Raw genomic sequence first — 11,903 nt, 5'->3', positions numbered from 1 at the left:
ATAATAAAATAAAAAATGGCATAAATGGGAAAATATATATTAAAATTAAATTGTGAAATTAATTTTAATTTAATCAAAGAAGTACTGCGTTATTCTAGCTCGTCTCCTATTTCAAGAAAATATCAAAATTATGTTACTTAAAAGATTACAAATTCGTTGGTTTCATTCCATTAGTACAATTGGTATATATCATCCAATATCTAGCATAATATACTTCAAATTATCCCTTTACATAAAAAAAAACGACATGATTTTTTCAAAAAAAATAAATATAAATCCTTAACATAAAAATAACCTTATTACAAAATGATTAAATTTAAATGCTCCATATATACATAATATGACATATTTCAAAATAGAGAGCTATACCGACTATAACTATAAGTCCTTAATTAGGATAAATGAGATAATGATACTTTTAAAAAATATTAGTTTGTTTTATACTTTATATATTTATATATTTATATATATATATATATATATATATATATATATATTATTTTAAGTTAAAAAATTGTTTCAATAGTTTATTCTTAATATTTGTGTTTTTCAGAAATTGCATTATTTATGATTTTTTAATAAATTTATTTCTTTTATATAATTATCTTATATTAAAAATTTATTTTGAATAATTTATCCTGACATTATTATTTGTATTGTTAATTGTGATTAGTGTATTATGTACACAAATAAAATTAGGTATAGTTGGGTGGAAAACGTTTAAAATATTATATATATATATATATAAGTTTTATTTTATTTTATTTACCAGTATATAATATTTTTGTATATGTACATCTTTAGAATATTTCATTATAACTTTGTAGTAATATAGTTGATAATTTATTTTTAGAGTTTTCTAAGTTTTTTTTCCTTCAAAAACTATACTAAAAACTCGTTTATTTTATAAGTTTGTAGTAAACATTATTATTTTTTATACAATTTTACTAAATTTATAACATCCATTTATATTCAGCAAAAATTTCAAACTCAATGGATTTTCAAATAGTTGTGATTGTATTTAATTAAAATTATACATATTTTTATAAAATAAAGTAACATTCTAAACATAAATCTTTGTTTCAAGGGTTAATTTTTCACTATAAAATTTTTTATAATATTTTTTCGTAATTAAATATTTTTAACAATTAAAATAGAAAATATTATAATACAAAAATGCATTCCGAAAAAATGATAATACTTTCTTACTAAATATATAAATATATTATTTTTTAATTAATCTCAATAAGAAATTTAAAATAAAAACAAAAAATAAATATTGGAAATAGATATATTTTTTATTTGCTATTAAAATAACTGGATCTCTACTTTTTTCTATTTATGCATATTTATCTATTTATATAATTATATATATACACATAGGACACACGCGCTTCTTGCTGATAAAGGGATATACGTCAAACACGAGTATTGAAAAAATAAACAAGAGAAAAACAAAACTTTTATATCCAAAAATTTAATGAATAGAATTCTCTATGTTCCCACAGATTTTTTCCCAAATGCAGGATACCATGCTTTGATAGAAGCTTTTGGCGGAAAAGGCTATCTTGTTGGGACGCCTAATGAACTCAAGTTTTCTCTTTCAGAATCGATCTCTGCTCGGAAACCAACTGTTAATGCAGCTCCTAGTCACAGTGAAAGAAGGTATATTATTTACGTGAAAAAGGCACTTTACAAGGAGAATATTAACATGAAGAAGAAGATGACCAACATCATGCTCGTCGGAGATGGTATAAGCCAATACTAGTACACTATATCGCGTATAATACGTGTTTCTTTTAAGCTTCTTTTAAGGATTCTTCATTCTTAATTCTTCTATATTCCATTCAAAATAGTTTGCTTATTTATATTCAATCAATTTAAAAGTAATATTTTCTTTCGCATTTACTATTTTATTTTAGTCTAACATCAAAGTCATTTATTTTTATTGGATTTGTACTTAAAAAATATAAATTAAAAAATTATGAATATTATTTATTTTAAAATGATCTATAAAAAAATATTATTTGTATTAATTTAATTAAATAAAAATAGTTATTAAAATTTTTAAGTGGATCGTATATCAATAGTAAATCCATAAGTAAAATGTAAGGTGAACCAAAACGGGACAAGCTAACCTGCATTGTCATCTTTGCGCAAAGTCTATTAATATTTTGATGTTCCATTCTGCACCTCTAACCCTTTTACTCTGCACCCTCAATTTTAATAAATACCCTCTAATTAATAAAGATGGTTATACATTAAAATTGATTTCTCGAAAAATTTTGTGCCTCCATTAAATGAAGCATTTTTCAGCGTTGAATATATTATTTCGAAGACCCGCACCTAAGAATCGCAACAAAATTTGTTCTCGCATATATACGCGTCCACGGATATTCTCAGATAAAATTCGCGACAGTAGTTATTACCTGCCGATATTTATTACCCACAAGTAATAGGTAATGAATATTTTAATACCTGGTTTTAAACGGGTCGAGATAAGGGTATTATACTATACGATCCACGGCTACCTATTACCCGCAAAAAATAACAATAATAATAATAATAATAATAATTTAATTTATATTTTTTTTAAATTAATTTTTTTATTACTTTTAAAAAAAGAGAGAAATTTTATTAACAGTGGCGTAGGGTTTTGATGACTTCAGCCTAGATGAGTCATCGAGTTCCTTTCAATTACCTTTTTATTAAAAAAAACACTTCTTTAGGTCTCGCAGAAGTCACATCACCATTACGCACATCCTCTAAAGTTCTCCCATTCTCTCGAGCATCTCCGTTTCACGATTTCATTATGCACAAACCACAACTTTGTCTTCCTCTTAAGTTTTCATCATCACAGAACCTCCATTTCATTCACAGAACCTTCATTTCCACTAAAACCTAGCTTCTATTCAAAGCTTTTCAACTTTCTCTTCACAGATCTCTGAACCGCAACATCCTCCGATAGGTTTTTTCATCCTTTTTTCTCCATTTTGACCGATTAAACCTACTTTTGCACCGATTAAAAGCATTTCCACTGATCAATCTCTCGTTTCTATCAATTAATCGGTCCAGATTAGGGGTCCTTCTAGAATTTAGGGTTTTTCATTATTCATTTTCAATTTCGCATTCTCCTTCAAGTTTTTACCATTCGGTTGTGTTATTCTTCATTGGAGGAAGCTTCGATGAGACCTTTAAAGTATATTTTTTAAATATTTGCAGGTCGAAAACGGGTATCCAACGGGTACCCGTGGGTTAAAAAAATTGTAGATTTTTTTATGCGGATATCTAGCGGATTGCGAGTAGGCACTATCCTTGCCCGACTATCCATGTCCGACCCGATCCGTTGTCATTCTTACCTGCACCTCATTCACCTCTGTTGAGTGTTTGTACCCCATTTCCTTTAGTGTTCTCTTAATCTTTTCGTTGAGTTTCGAGAGATTGTTAGAGATTTCATTCACGTCTATTGAGTGTTTGCATCCCATGCATCCATTTCCTTCTCCTTTTGAGAATTCTCCTACTCCTTTCGTTGAGTTTTGAGAGATTTTTAGAGCATTTCATTGAGTATTGAGGTTGTTCGAGGTAGCTTGGCAACTTGGAGGTGTTGGAGGCAGCTTAGACGGAGAGATTCGAGGCTCTAGAGGTGGTGGCAGCTTGGACGGCAGAGTCTTGTTTAAAGATTCTCCTGGTAGGTGCATGATTTTAAATTATTGGATATGTATATGCGAAATCGGATGTCCATATCTGAGGAAGGGTAAAGCTTCAAAAACATGAATCGGATATGAAAATCTGAAAATCACAACATCGGATGTCGACATCAGATGTGATTTTCGGATGTCCATATCTCATTCATGTTTTAAATTTTTTTTAAAATCTTTCATTACATTAGATTTTTAATTATTGTATTAGTTTATAATTTTTTTTAATTTTTGTATGAATTTTTATGAATTTTAGATAATTTTTAATGTTAAAAATTTTGTATGAATTTATTAAATTTAATAAAAAAAATGATGAAAAAATAAAAATAGAGGTATGAAGATGTATGCATCAGATATAAAATTCGAAAGGGAGAGTATCGAATTGCGGTATCTGATTTTCCTTATATATGATGTTGATAGCCGATAGAGGGAGTATCAGATATCGAGATATAATACTTTCCCTTTCGAATTTTCATATCCGAAGCATACCTCTTTTACTAAAATTTGTTTCTCACAGGTCGAAATGTAATGCATACATGATTTTTAAAATTTCTGTATCGCAATTCCAAATTTGATGCTTGTAAAGTATTTTTTTTAATGTTTAATTGTATTAGATTATTTTATAATGTAAAAGTTCATTACATTACTTTAAAATGTTTAATTATATTATTTATAAATGTTCAATGAAATAATTTTAAATTTTGATATATTTTTTTAAAAGGTTTAATTATATTATTTAGGCTTAATACCACTTTTGGTCCCTATTTTTGTCAATCTTGTTCGACGTGGGACTCATATTTTTCAAATGTTCAATGTAGTCCCTTATATCGTAATTTATGTTCAGTGTTGTCCTTTTGGCTAACAACGTTTAAATCGTTAACGACAAAATGTTCACAGCAACAATCAGTGACATAGCACCCTTGACACATCATCATCGTCTTCTACCTTAAGAAACCCTAATTTTTCCCTACAAAGAAACCCTAGCCACCACTTAACCCTAGCCGTCGTCGCCACGCTCACGACCAGCCACCATCTTTGCACCTCCATCATCAGACATTTCGAAACCCTACCTAGAAACTTTTCGCGAACATATCACGAACTGGTCACGCCGCTGTTCCAAACGCTCTGCCACAAGCATCGCTGTGATAACCTGAAAAATAGAGTTAAAAGAGCATATAGGTGTATTACGTTAATGGAACCAAACTTTTGATGGTAAAACACCAATGGTATAAATAGATTTTTAAAACATCCTGGTTCATTAGCTTAAGCACTGTATCTCTCTAGAAAACCAGTTCTTCAGATTTTCTCTGCCTTCTCTCTAAGATTTCTTCTTACCGAGCTATCGGATTGACGATCAGGAGGTGTCCAGACATCCACGGCGTAGAGGGCTCCACAACTGATCGATCAATTTCTTCATTCTGATCGGTAAGCTGTTTTTCCCTTTCCTCCGCTGTTTTAGACCTAAACCATACAATCTCTTCTGGTTGCATGCATCTTATGCTTCCTCTCTTGCATTTTTCCTGTCCAATTCTAGCTCTAAGAGTTGTTCTCGATCACCAAGTGGTGGTTTGTAGGGTGTTGTTTAGGCTCCTCACAACTCAAGGTACTGTTGAGGCAAGTCTTTGAGCTGGGCTGTGAAGTTTTGAGGTAAGGGAAGCTAGAATACTTCTATATAATTAGTTATATGTAGGTGTACGTACTGAGTTATGCATTATTTCTGTTGTTTGGGTTACATTTTAAGTTTTGAGTGTATGGAATGATATGTACTGTAATGTTCATCTGTGAATCTGTGAATTGAGGCTTGTGAACTATTGTAGATGTGATGTATAACTGTAATTGAGTATGTTATATGATCATAATATGTTGTGATAGTTGTTCTGTGGAAAAGTTAAGGGAATTGGTAGTGTTTAAGTCAAATTAGAGGAAGTGAGGTAGTGAATTTGAGAATTTGAGGTAAAGGGGTTATTTGGTCTGTTGAGACAGTGTAGGTAAGTCATTTTTGACTTGTGTGAGTCAGTTAAATGGGCAAAAACGTGTGCAAAGTGGTAGAACTGAAATTGGGTCTTTAAGTTGAAGAATTGAATGTTTTAGAGTAGTAATTAGTTCATAATCACTTTAGATTGGTGGTAGGCATGTTTAGAATCACTTAGACAAGTATAATTAGGTATATAATACAATCTAGGAGTGTTAGAAGTTGGGAAAAAAATTTAGAATTGGTATTTTGTGGTTGAGTTGCATAAATCTGCAGAATTTTGTTCTGCAGATTATGCAGACTCTCTGTGCGAATAGTTTCGCATAGCGAGTTGCTATGGCGAGATGCTCTCTGCCAAGGGCATTCGCACAGCAAGTTGGTGCGCTGTGCGAGTGACTGGAGAGGGTTGCCCTCTGTTTTCTAATTCGCATAGCGAATCTAGTCATTGTGCAACTGGTAATGGTCTGGAATCAATGATAGGTTAATTCGAATTGCGAATTTGTGTGCATAGCGAGGGGTTTGTGGGTGTTGTCTCTGTTTAGTCTCTCACATAGCGAATCATGTGCGCTATGCGAGATGCTTGAGGTCTGGTAATTTTGCGACTTAATTCCTATAACGAAAGTTGTCGTTGTGCGAGCAACTCCTGTCTCGCCTTGCGAATAAGGTGCGTTGAGCGAATCTTCTGAGTATAATGTACTTTTTAGTTCTTTATCTTGGTTTGGACTTAGTGCAATGTTGTTTGAGATGTAAAGTATGATTGTTGTATATTATTAAAGTGAAAGCGTATGAATATAAGAGTTATGAATGGTGTTTAAAGTGAAAGTATGGTTAATGGACGTAATTCCATGATTCTCAAGGAGAGAATACATGGTGGTGCCCTATATTGTGATTCAAAGTGAAATCTCTTGTTGAGATTCAAGTAAGTTTAGAATGAATGCAGGAGCTTAGTCTTGGGGGTTATCCTGAAACTCCAATGGTCTTTCATTCTCAAGTAGAGAGGATTCATCCATGTCGTGAGGAGTAGCAGAAGGTCCTAGTCTTGGGTGCTTCCAGTATGACCCAAGGTGAGTGATAATGGACTAACCTCGTGAGTGTGGTAGGGTGAAACCCATTGGCAATGGCTTTGCAAAGCAGTAGAAGCCACCACGAGTGCATGACCCGCCATAGCTCGACAATCATTCTAAGTTCGGACGAGTCAAGTTTAAAAGTGTAACAAGTTGTGTTAAGTGATCCTGTATATGTGAATTAAACTTGCTTGTTGTGTGTAATTGTTATAACATGATTTGTGTATGTCTAGCTCACCCTTCTACTCGTTTTTGTTTCTGCTTATGTGTGGTGTGTCCTCTTATGTGTGGTGTGTCCTTTTTGCAATGATCATCCATCTGGATGTGAGTAGAGGTAAGTGAGGTGCCTCTGGAGCAGGCCTTGGAGGGAGACGACGACGCTGCTTAGCCTAGTTAGGATTCCTAGTCATTTTGTGTATTTTGAAATACTCTAATGTGTTTAAAATTTTCAATTATAGCCATTTGTGGATGACTGTAACCTTAAGACTTTATCTGCAAGTCTTCTTCTAAATGTTCTATTATATTAAAATGTGGACTACTATATTATATAGTTTTATATAATCTGGGACGTTACAATCGCGAAACTGAATCTCAAGTTCCTCGCGCTTTTGAGCAACGTTGTCGTGAAGCAACAATATAAGGGACTACATTGAACATTCAATAAAAATGAGTCTCACATCAAACAAAGCTTACGAAAATATCGACCAAAAGTTTATTAAGTCTAATATTTATAATGTAAAAGTTTGTTTTTTTAAAATCTTTTATTATATTATTTTAAAATTTTAAACTTTGTTTATTTTGAACGTAAAAGTTTATTAGATTAAGTTAAAATGTTTAATTATATTATTTATAAATGATTAATTAGATAATTTGTATAAAATAATTTGTATGAATATTTTAAATTTATTATAAATATAAATTTATTTAAAATTCATATAAAAAATTATAAAAATTATTAGGTAGTTTTAAGTATTATTATTCTTTTCGTGTTTTAATTTTTAAGTTTATTAGATTATTTTTTGATTTTATAATTTAATTATAAATGTTTAATTTATTCTATTAGTTTTAAATTTTGTTAAAATTTTATTATAAAATAAATTGTATTTTAATTTATTTAAAGAAAATTGGTATGTAAAATGGATATGAAAAATTTGAATGAGTTTTTAGGTACTTTTATGTATTATTATTTTGGTGTTTATTTTTAAGTTTATTAGATTATTTATAATTTTTTATTTTATTATATTAGTTTATGATTTTATAATTTAATTATAAATGTTGACTATATTGTGTTACTTTTTGATTTTTTTTTGTATGATGAAAAAAACAATGTTTGTTTTTCAAATTTCTTAGATTGTTATTTAAAAAATGTTATTTGTTTTATATTATTATAAATGATATTAGATATTGAGGGATAAATATTATGTTATCGGATATTATAGTATAAATGGACGAATATCCTTATGGTATGGATTTTCAAATAAATTCTAGGATTCTATCATATTTTTCGTGTTTTATAAATGAGGTTAACGAGGGAGATCTGACAAAGAATTTCACATCAAATAAAATATTTTACTCTCGTGAAAACTTAATTGAATGGGTAAGAAAGATTGCATATGATCTAGGATTTGTTGTGGTTACTATAAGATCCGATAAAGTTATCGATCAATCTCAGAGGAAGACGTTTGTGTTGCTCGCTACAATGTGAAAGAGGTGAAAAATATAGAAAATACAAACTCGATGTCCAACCTAATACATATGGCATCCAAAAATGTGAGTTTCCTTTCAAGTTAAGGGGCAAGCCATCTAGTAATGATGATGGGTGGGTATTGTAGGTCATATGTGGATACCACAACCACGATTTAGCAGAAACTTTAGTGTGACATCCTTATGTTGGTAGGATAAATCCTATTAAACAAGGAGACTTGTTGATATGACTAAAACTCAAGTAACACTTGCAAATATTTTGTTGACTCTCAAAGAAAATATTGATCATAATGTAACTACAATAAGACAAGTTTACACAACAAGGTATACATATAAATACTTATTGAGAGGGTCGAGAATTGAGATGCAACAACTAATGATGATTTTTTATCGTGACAAGTACCTACATTAGAGTATATGTGAGAAGGATTCTAAGGTTGTCAATGACCTCTTTTGGACACATCCTGATGCAATCAAGTTATTGAATGCATTTAATGTTGTTTTGTTAATGGATTCAACTTATAAAACAAATCAATATCGACTATTGTTGCTAAAGATTGTTGGTATGACATCTAGTGGGTTGACCTACTCAACCGAATTTCCATTCTTATTAAGTGAATGACAAAATAATTTCACTTAGACTCTTGAAAGGCTGAGAGGTTTATTTCTGACATATGAGGGTGTCTGTTGAGAGTTTGGCAAGTGTACCAAATCGTTTCAAGTAATAAAATCGATAAGACCAGATATCGTTTCCCAAGAGACTCGTGTCGCTAAACAATCGTATCGTTTCTAACTAACTTAGACTAAAGAATGATTCCATGTTTTTGGGTTTTTCATGCAATTAAAGTAAATATAATGCAAGAATGGTAAAAGTTGAACTTTGGAAACTCAAACACTTAGGAGTGGAAAGATTAGAAATTATATGAAATGGTATTGTTGGGGGATGATTTCACCTACTTCACTCTTATGCATGAAAAATCACTTCCTCTTCATTAATTAGCCAATGTCAATCTTCTAATTTACTCAAACTCAATCCCTTGGTAGAGAGAGCCTAAACTTACTTCTTAAACTCAAATCCCTTGGAAAACCTAAAAAGTTCGTCCGCTTTAAGAATTGAGATTCAAGACAACCAAAGGACCTAGTTCTATCCCTAGATACAATTTCCTTTATGTGTTTAATCCAATTCTAGATTCACACAAGATTTCCCAATATCAAGCAAACCCTAAACTCATGTCATGGGTAACAACTTCACAACAAGCATTAAGAGAAGGAATTAAACACTAACAATCAATGAAAGAGGCATATAATCATTCAAATCAACTGTAATTTACACAAGAGATCTGTGGTTACATCAATCCCCAACAAGAATGAAATTAGCTCTCCATTGTCATGGAGAGCTTGATAAACAAATTTTTAATCCCCGAAAACGGAGTCAAAAACTTGTTAAGACCTCGGCAAGTGTACCGAATCGTATCAGGTAATAATAAATGGTAAGACCAAGTATCGTTTCCCAAGAGACTCATGGCACTAAACAATTATGTGATTACTCAACTAATTAAGACTCTAAAGAACAAATTTTGGGGTTTTTGGATGCAAATGCAATAAAATAAACATGAATGCAATTTGATCAATTGAGGCTAAACACAAGAATGAATGGATGAAGTTGATGATATTGTTGTTGGGTTTAGATTTCACCTAATTTACTCTCACGCATATATGAATTCATCTTTCTTCATTAATGTTAATGTCACTTTCTAATTTACCTTAGACCCGATGTCTCGGTGAAGAAAGCCTAATCATAATCACTAGTTCACAATGTCTTGTCTCCCTAGCAATTAATCATGCATTATATTTGCACAGAAGCTTAAAGGCAATCGATCCTCCTATTCCTATGTCTAGGTAATATTGCTTCCGAGAGAATTTTCCCAGTTCTAGATTTCCCCGTATGTGTCCATATCGACAAAATCAATGATCATGCAATTGAATGAGTTAAACAAAGCATGCATAGAGTAAAGAGGAAAAACCCTAACAATTAATGAAGCAAAGCATATATAATCAAGAATCAATTCAATACATGAGAGTTTAAGAGGTTACATCTTTCCCAACAACAAAATAAGGTTTAGTTCTCCATCGTCATGGAAGAACTAGATGAACAATGGAATGAAAGAATGGAAGAGATAGAAAAACCCTAGAAAGAGAAGAGGAGAGTTGTCATATCCCCAAATCTACCCCCAAGGGGTGAAAAGTGTGTTTCTGTGCTCAAGCCATCAAAAGATACAATCCCTAGGACGTGCAAGTCCTTAAATAGAACATAAAAATAACATAAAATAGGTGCAAGCCCACGTCGTTGGCGCTCAGCGCCCTAAGTGGCACTCAGCGGTTGCTGCAGCACTCAAATGACGCATGACCATTCGGTTTCACTTTTGACCGATCGGTCTTACACTGTTGACCGTTCGGCATGTCTTCTACCACTTCATTCAGCTTCTCCTCTCACAAACTGTTCGGTTTGTCTATGTTTTTCTGCAGCCGTTCGGTCCTTAGTTACACCGTTCGGCAATTGTCTTTCTTGATCACACCGTTCGGCCTAGTCCTACCACCTTCACATCGTTCGACCTCTGTCTTCTCCTCTATCTGACTATTCGGTCAGTCTCAATAACTGTTCGGTCTGGGTTATTAATCGTTCGGTTTGGATTCTCCCGCATCCTACCGTTCGGTCTGGTACTGTATCTGTCCTTTCTAGGTTCCAACTCCTTGGTACTTTTGCTCTTCTTCCAAATCATATCAATAACCTACAAAATTAAGGGAATTTAGTGATAAAATCATTAAGTATATCCTCTACTCACTTATTCACAAAACTAAAACAAAAACATGAGTTCAAGCAAGCTTCTAAGTCAAAAAAAGTGTGTTTAGTATCAAAATTAAGTATAAAAGTAATGGTTTTTCAACTATTATCAGAGCTTAAGCTTACAAATGGTGAAATGGAAGAAGGAGGAAGACCCAAGGATGAAGAAGGATTGTTCCCACAGCTCCTAGCTCGCCTCCAAGAGCTCCAATTGAGAGAATGTGTCTGGGGTGCCAAAGATGTTGAAGCCCTTCCATTTTGGGGTTAAATAAACCCAATCTGCCAAATCAGCAGCAGGGACGCTTGAGTTCGTGCTCCAGCGCGCAACATTCAGCAAAATGGCGCTCCAGCGTCCATATGCAGGGGGCGCCCCAACGCGGTCCAGTCCTGATGCACTAGCGCTCCAGCGCCCATGGAAAAAGGGCGCCCGAGCTAGCTTCAGCAGAATTCTAGTTCTTCATATTTTTTCTATTTTCCTGTTTTCCTTGGTTCCAGCACCTTCATTTGATGTAGAGACTTCTTCCAACTAATTTAAGTGTGTAAATAAAGGGGTTAATGATCAATTTATCTAATTAAAGCTTAAGATGAAACCACTTATTAAACTAAAAGAAAACTAGGATTTA

This window comes from Vigna angularis, chromosome 10 (genome assembly GCF_016808095.1).
Source record: "Vigna angularis cultivar LongXiaoDou No.4 chromosome 10, ASM1680809v1, whole genome shotgun sequence".
NCBI classification, from domain to species: Eukaryota; Viridiplantae; Streptophyta; class Magnoliopsida; order Fabales; family Fabaceae; genus Vigna; species Vigna angularis.
The sequence above is the reverse complement of the archived record's forward strand: the minus strand, read 5'-3'. Positions refer to the sequence as shown.